This window comes from Epinephelus lanceolatus, chromosome 12 (assembly GCF_041903045.1).
Source record: "Epinephelus lanceolatus isolate andai-2023 chromosome 12, ASM4190304v1, whole genome shotgun sequence".
NCBI classification, from domain to species: domain Eukaryota; kingdom Metazoa; phylum Chordata; class Actinopteri; order Perciformes; family Serranidae; genus Epinephelus; species Epinephelus lanceolatus.
Genome location: NC_135745.1, coordinates 27,135,104 through 27,143,429, shown reverse-complemented (window position 1 = coordinate 27,143,429; position 8,326 = coordinate 27,135,104).

The window sequence follows — 8,326 nt, the reverse complement described above, 5'->3', positions numbered from 1 at the left end:
GATAGGGTTGGGTACCGTTCACATTTTACTCTGTACCGATACCCAGCAGTACCTTTTTTACTCTTCTCTATTCACACATAGAGCTAAGTATCTGTCTTAGCTCTACCGTGTGCCTGTGTGTGTGTCTGCCCGTCTCTCTCACACTCTTTTTAGAATAAGTAAGCAATTAAAAAAACACCACCTCAAACGGCAGTGATACAAGGCTATTCCTAAAATAAAATAGAAAGGAAAACAAACCAGACCAAACTGCCGATGCTGCAGCTCGCTGGGAAGCTGATGTGGCGCTTCTGCTTCATTTCTGAACTGCTGGCTTTGCGCAGCCTGTCTCAGTTGCGAAACGGCACGTAGCCGGGAAGTTGGCCCAGGAGTTTGCGGGCAGCTTCCTGGCTTCAGATCACTTTGCGGCACTTCTAACTCCTTAAAGAACTTACCAGCTTCGCAAAGGTCCGTTGTCTTTGATGTAAAGCACCCTCGATGTGAGCAGCCGGCCAAGGATGCATGCAGGTGGCTTGCTGGTTTCGGCTCACTTAGGAGCACTTCTGCTTCCTTACTTAACCCACTGGCTTTGCGGAGCTTGTTGTCTCCAGAACAGTTCTCTCCATTGCAAAGCGCATGATGCCAGGCAGCCGGCCGAGGAGTTCCATGGGCAGATTCCTGGGTCCGGTTCGCTTAGCTGCACTTTCGCCTCCTTTCTGAACCCACTGGCTTTGCAGAGCTTGTTGTCTCTGCTGCAAAATGCCACAAAGTTGGGGAAATGGCATAGTCCGTAGCAGCTTCCTGACACTTTGTGCCTCTTCTGCCTCTTTGCTTAACCGTCTGGCTCAGAGCTCCTTTTGTTGGCTGCAAAGCACCCTGAAGCAGGAAAACCAGTCAGGGAGTTCTGCGGGCGGCTGCCTCTGGGCGCTTTGCTGTGCTTTGGCCTGGTGTTTTCATCCAGGTGTGCTCTTAGTTACCATAATTTGGCACAGATTGATTCAAAGTGAATCTGTACTTGTCAGTACCGATGTAATTCAGTCCGTACATGTGGAAGTAGAGTGCGGTACCCAACCCTATAATTCAGCTGTTTAAGGCAAAGAACGCAGGGGAAGAGGATGTGTAGCGTTCCTTTTGTGTGCTGTGCTGTTACACTATGCAAGTTGTGATCCTAATATGTACTGTATCCTGCAAAAAAAAAAAAAAAAAAGATGTCAGAGTAAGGCAGAGAGAGAAATGCATCTCCCCCGACATGCTCACACAGACAAGCGTGTCAGTGAACTTCGTACAGACAGTACATGGAAGACAGAAAAAAATGCTGCACTGTAACAGAATCGTCTACTTCTTCCCAACAAAAAGAACTGTGAGAAACGTCTTTGGACCCTGCCTTTCGCTTCTCCTTACCAGGTTTATATTCGGAGCTTCAATCTAAGCCATCTGTAAAATGTTTGATGTGTTGAGTTTCGCTCCTGTCCTCTTGTTCTCAGATAATTGAAGACAGACTCACGTTCACCATATGGTCCCTGATCGTGACATCCAGGTAAAGAAAAGCAAACGAAGTGAATTTTTATTTTTTCAACCTTCCAAGTGTCTTTCTTCCCTCCTCTTTTCCTACGATTGTCACCCTTATGTGTGGAAGAACAGTCTTTGCAGGTTCGCTAGCTGCACAGACGCATACGTAAGAGGTCAATAGATGTTCCAGCTTTACCAAATGATACACCACGGGGCGGTTTCCTGGACACTCAAGTCCAATTTTTTTTTTTGTTTTCTGTACATGGGTAAGGACTTCAAAATGCTCAGGAAACCGATCCTACTGAGATGCATGTGCTTCTGTACAGGCTACAGAGCAGTGGGCCGGACCCAAACTGAGAAAACTAGACCCTGTATACTTTATGGAAGAACTCTCTAGATGATGCTATTTCCCTTTGTACTTTGTTTTCTGTTTCTCACACTGCATTATGCATGAGGTCCTCGAATATCTACTTTTTTTGTTTGTTTGTTTGACCTGATGTTGTTTACTTGAATTTCATGTATAGAAATGACCTTGTTACTTGTGTGAGGTACAACAAAGTCACAATGAAGGTAACAGATACTGATAACTGCTACTACATGTGCAAATGCTTTCCTTGAATAACTACAGAGGTAATATATTTTTGTATTTTTAAATGTACGCAAACTCATATATGTAAACTGCTAACCAAAAAAACAAAACAAAGGAGGAATCATGCATAACGTGCACCATCCTCATACAAAACCCAGTAGACAGCTTCTAGTTGTTGAAATGATATGAATGACAGAGCAGAGGTGGATCGTTTGAATGAAGGACAAGGACTTGATGCTGTTGTCAGAGTACGATCTTTACGTCGAGTGGAGATCTCTTGCCGTATGTGGAAGTCTGTAAGCACAATAAGGAGGAAGAAGCTACCCTGCATGTTTTAAAAACCAGATCCATATGTTAGTTATATATCCATCTGTATATATATATCTCATAAAACCTCTTCAAATACTTGTTTTAGTCATCCTCATTATGACCATGTCTGATAAACTGTATGCATTCATTTATTGTACTGTTGAATAAAAAACATTTCTCCCTATATAAATACATCACCAGGTGGTTTAATTACAGAGCTTGTTTTGCAGTCAATCAAAATATAATTTACAAGGCACTTTGTGTTTTGCTTCATGATAAAGATTAACATTCATGTAGGATAAGGCTAATGTGAACAATCCTTAAAGGAATACTTCACCCACAATATGAGCATTTATATGTAAATCACTCAGCTGATGTCACGTAAAATTATTAAAAGAAAACTCCATAGTGAACAAATTATCCAAAAACTGAGAAATTTCTTGTAGAATTGAAGTCATAGGGGTCTGTGTTAAACAACGGCAAAACTGTATCAAAACATCCGTCTACAAACTCTCACACAACTTGTGCGGTATAATCCATATCTCATTTATCCAGTCATATGCTCAGTACCTCCCATAGACCAGGGGCAACCTTTACTATCCACATACTATCTACATTTTTGGCCACAAAAGAAAAATCTGTCCGGAGCGGCAAAACATATTTGAGCCTCATAATAAAGGTAACACAGTCTTTTAAGTATATTAAAACCACGACAAACAACCAAAGGCCATTGAAAACATGGGTGTTTTAAGATTTGTCTTATAAGTGTCAGTGGAGGGGAAAGATTTAAGAGAGAGCTGAAGGCTATTCCAAAGCTTTGGAACAGCTACTGCAAATAAATGAAAAGGCAGCAGGTCACAGACGTATGACTCACATTTTAGTTGTGAGATTTTAAAACATTTTTTAAAATCACTGTACGAGCTTCACATTTTTAAAGTTGAAGAATGTAAGGATTAGTTTAGGCCCACAACAATAAATGAAAATATAATAATGGTTATTTATTTCCATATAATGTTCTGTCAAAGCCACAGGGAGCCACAGGAGAGGGGCCAAAGAGCCACATGCAGCTCTGGAGCCGCAGGTTGCCGACTCCTACCCTAGACTGAAAAAAAAAAACTGGACGTGGCCTCCATGAATTCATTGTTTTTTGGACTTCAGTTTTGAAGCCTCAAGTTTAGCATTCCAGCCGTCAACATTATGTTTCTGTTGGCACCGGAAGTGACCATATTTGGGCAAGAGGTTGGAGCTGACTGAGAAGCCAAGGACGTTATAGGAAGGTGGCCTGTCACTCAAAGCGGCCTGCCCGTAACTATGCGTAACTTTAAGTCTTAATAAAATGTAAAGGGGTGAGTTCTAAAAAAAAAAATCATGCCCCCGGGGCGACCACTAACTCGTCTGTAGAGTGGGCCCCCATGTACAAAGGCCATGTCCTTGCCACAGTGGCTATGGGTTTGATTTTAAACCCCGGTCCTTTGCTGCATGTCATCCCCCTTCTCCCTTCCCCTTTCACTCCCAAAACTTTCCTTTCAAATAAAGGCAAAAAAACCCAACAAATAAATTCCCCATACAGTTTGCAAATTTGTGAATCCTAGGATGGTGAAGCAATGGCCCATCTTACTCTACCTCTGACTGGCTTACCCTGACATACTTACCCTAACCTTAACTAATCCCACTCCTCTGACTTAAAACTGACCAATCCCACTAATGAAGGCAATGAGTACCAGCCAATCATAGGGCGCGTACACTTTTCATGAAGGGGGAAATTAGCCATAGAGATGAAAACATTTTTGTACCAGGTTGTAAACATGTTTATGTCTGCTGTAAATCTAGGCATTTTAACATGGGGGTCTATGGGGACTGACTTGCTTCTGGAGTCAGCCTCAAGTGGCTATTAGGGGAACTGCATATTTTGGCACTTTTGTGTTGGCTTTATTTGTCGGTCCCCGAGGTTACCGCTTGGTACTTCCCAACGAGACAGCCCTTTCTGATGGGGAACTGAACTAAAAGTGAAACTTAATCCATGCCAGACTCCATCGACAAAAACAGTAATTTTATCTGGCTGAACAAGGAAGCTGCTGGTTCACCGCTGCCTAGATCGGTAGTTTTTAATTACTATTTTTGTCAATAGGGTCTGGTTTTTTAGAGAGCATAGATTAAGTTTCACTTTCGTTAAATGATAAATGAGACTTGGATTAAACTGCAGGAGTTGTGTTAGAGTTTGTAAACGGATGTTTTTTATATAGTTTTGTTGTTTTTAAATGCGATGACTTCAATTCAAAAAGATTTCCTCATAAAGTCAACATAACAGGTGATTAATTAATATAGAAATGGTCATTTGGGGGGTGAAGTATCCCTTTGTGCAAGACAAGAAAATCTTTTTCTCGATCTTCCTATAGAAAACTACAAACAAGACTCTTCACTGGCTGAACTGGACTGGTATGTATAATTTTTAAGAGTGCCTCTAAATGTTGACTTTGGAGTCCATTTTTTTAAAGTAAAAAGTGGGACTAATAAGCTAATATAACATTCAATCAAGTCTAAATGTGACTGTTAAGTACTGACTGCAGTGACTCTTTAGTGTTGTAAACCCAAAAACTCCCTCCATCAAGCACTAAATCAGCCAGAAGCAATTTCATGCACACCTTGTTAAGCGCAGTTAGCCATAGCCATATTTTGATGTTATCTAATATGCAGTTTGAAATGTTCATAAAAATCTTTGTGTAACTTTAATATTTTTACCCCCCAACAGTGATCTCGAAGTGTACCGACATACCGTGAAGTACACTCTGTGTTGCTGCATCAAGGTGGAAAAGTAAACCACTGGAGGTATGCATGCTTTTTAGTTACTCTTCAAAGAAGACAAAGAAGAGCTACATGTAGTAAAAACCCATCAGGGGAAGCCCTTTAAAATTTGTATGTTAATTATGTACATGACACTTTAAAAAAACAACTACTCACTACTTCGGTCCAACCCAGTTGCCAGAATAAATGTTGGCATTGTTACATTCATTCAAACCATGTATTTTTCATTCTTACATTTCATATGTACTCCAATTTGTTGAAACTTCTTTACATTTGATTTCATGCTGTGACAGCACTGTGGTTAAAGGATAACATCAGCATTTTTTATTTCCCCGTGTAAGTTGATCAAAGAGACTGACGTGAACAACAATTTTTGAAATTGTTAGAGTATTGACGGAGCCAGCAGCAGCCAGCAGCTATGGAATGAGCTGCAATGGAGGCAATTAGATGTTGTCACTATATGTCCATTAAAAGTGCTTGGAAAACAGCATGTTCGGTCTTGAAATATCTGGCATGGTCACTACAAATATAGCTGGAAATGTTTCAAAATCTCTTGAAAAAATACCTGCTTTTATTGCTAATAACCCGGCTGAAAATGTCCATAACCGCTTATTAAAAATACCCACTTTTGTCACTATAAATGAAGCTGGAAATGTCCTGACCTCTTGTCAAAAATACCCACTTTTGTTGCTAAAAACATGGCTGGAAATGTCCTGACCTCTTGTCAAAAAATATCCACTTTTGTTGCTAAAAACATGGCTGGAAATGTCCTGACCTCTTGACAAAAAATACCCATTTTTGTTGCTATAAATAAAGCTGGAAAATGTCCTGACCTCTTGTCAAAAAATACCCATTTTTGTTGCTATCAATAAAGCTGGAAACGTCCTGACCTCTTGTCAAAAAATATCCACTTTTGTTGCTATAAATAAAGTTATAAATGTCCTGACCTCTTGTCAAAAAATACCCATTTTTGTTGCTATAAATAAAGCTGTAAATGTCCTGACTTCTTGTCAAAAATACCCATTTTTGTCGCTATGAATAAAGCTGGAAATGTCCTGACCTCTTATAAAAAATACTCACTTTTGTTGCTAAAACCATGGCCGGAAATGTCCTGACCTACTTCTGTTGGTCTTGAACAGTGATCTGCAGCTTGGCGGCTGTCTTGCCTAGGTGTCATAGTATTCACTACCCCCTCCTTCCCCTGATGAGAAACTGAGCTTATACACATGTAATATGAACCACGTCATGCTTATTAAACATACCAATGTAACATATACAGTACAGGCCAAAAGTTTGGACACACCTTCTCATTCAATGCGTTTTCTTTATTTTCATGACTATTTACATTGTAGATTCTCACTGAAGGCATCAAAACTATGAATGAACACATGTGGAGTTATGTACTTAACAAAAAAAGGTGAAATAACTGAAAACATGTTTTATATTCTAGTTTCTTCAAAATAGCCACCCTTTGCTCTGATTACTGCTTTGCACACTCTTGGCATTCTCTCCATGAGTTTCAAGAGGTAGTCACCTGAAATGGTTTTCCAACAGTCTTGAAGGAGTTCCCAGAGGTGTTTAGCACTTGTTGGCCCCTTTGCCTTCACTCTGCAGTCCAGCTCACCCCAAACCATCTCGATTGGGTTCAGGTCCGGTGACTGTGGAGGCCAGGTCATCTGCCGCAGCACTCCATCACTCTCCTTCTTGGTCAAATAGCCCTTACACAGCCTGGAGGTGTGTTTGGGGTCATTGTCCTGTTGAAAAATAAATGATCGTCCAACTAAACGCAAACCGGATGGGATGGCATGTCGCTGCAGGATGCTGTGGTAGCCATGCTGGTTCAGTGTGCCTTCAATTTTGAATAAATCCCCAACAGTGTCACCAGCAAAACACCCCCACACCATCACACCTCCTCCTCCATGCTTCACAGTGGGAACCAGGCATGTGGAATCCATCCGTTCACCTTTTCTGCGTCTCACAAAGACACGGCGGTTGGAACCAAAGATGTCAAATTTGGACTCATCAGACCAAAGCACAGATTTCCACTGGTCTAATGTCCATTCCTTGTGTTTCTTGGCCCAAACAAATCTCTTCTGCTTGTTGCCTCTCCTCAGCAGTGGTTTCCTAGCAGCTATTTGACCATGAAGGCCTGATTCGCGCAGTCTCCTCTTAACAGTTGTTCTAGAGATGGGTCTGCTGCTAGAACTCTGTGTGGCATTCATCTGGTCTCTGATCTGAGCTGCTGTTAACTTGCGATTTCTGAGGCTGGTGACTCGGATGAACTTATCCTCAGAAGCAGAGGTGACTCTTGGTCTTCCTTTCCTGGGTCGGTCCTCATGTGTGCCAGTTTCGTTGTAGCGCTTGATGGTTTTTGCGACTCCACTTGGGGACACATTTAAAGTTTTTGCAATTTTCCAGACTGACTGACCTTCATTTCTTAAAGTAATGATGGCCACTCGTTTTTCTTTAGTTAGCTGATTGGTTCTTGCCATAATATGAATTTTAACAGTTGTCCAATAGGGCTGTCGGCTGTGTATTAACCTGACTTCTGCACAACACAACTGATGGTCCCAACCCCATTGATAAAGCAAGAAATTCCACTAATTAACCCTGATAAGGCACACCTGTGAAGTGGAAACCATTTCAGGTGACTACCTCTTGAAGTTCATCGAGAGAATGCCAAGAGTGTGCAAAGCAGTAATCAGAGCAAAGGGTGGCTATTTTGAAGAAACTAGAATATAAAACATGTTTTCAGTTATTTCACCTTTTTTTGTTAAGTACATAACTCCACATGTGTTCATTCATAGTTTTGATGCCTTCAGTGAGAATCTACAATGTAAATAGTCATGAAAATAAAGAAAACGCATTGAATGAGAAGGTGTGTCCAAACTTTTGGCCTGTACTGTATGTGCAGAAATGTACAATGCCAACATTTTATTCTATCGTCTGGGCTGGTGTATCCTGTGCCTCTGTGCATGTACCACAGTCATCTGCTGGTCACTCCTAACTGGGTTCAGAAACCTCTGGAGTTCTTTTAAATAATTTATGAGCTGAGACCAATTCCCTACACTTGGGGAGGTTTCTGCATGCCATTTTTCTTAAGAATAAGAGTAAAATTATGTTTTTTGTGGATATTTCTGA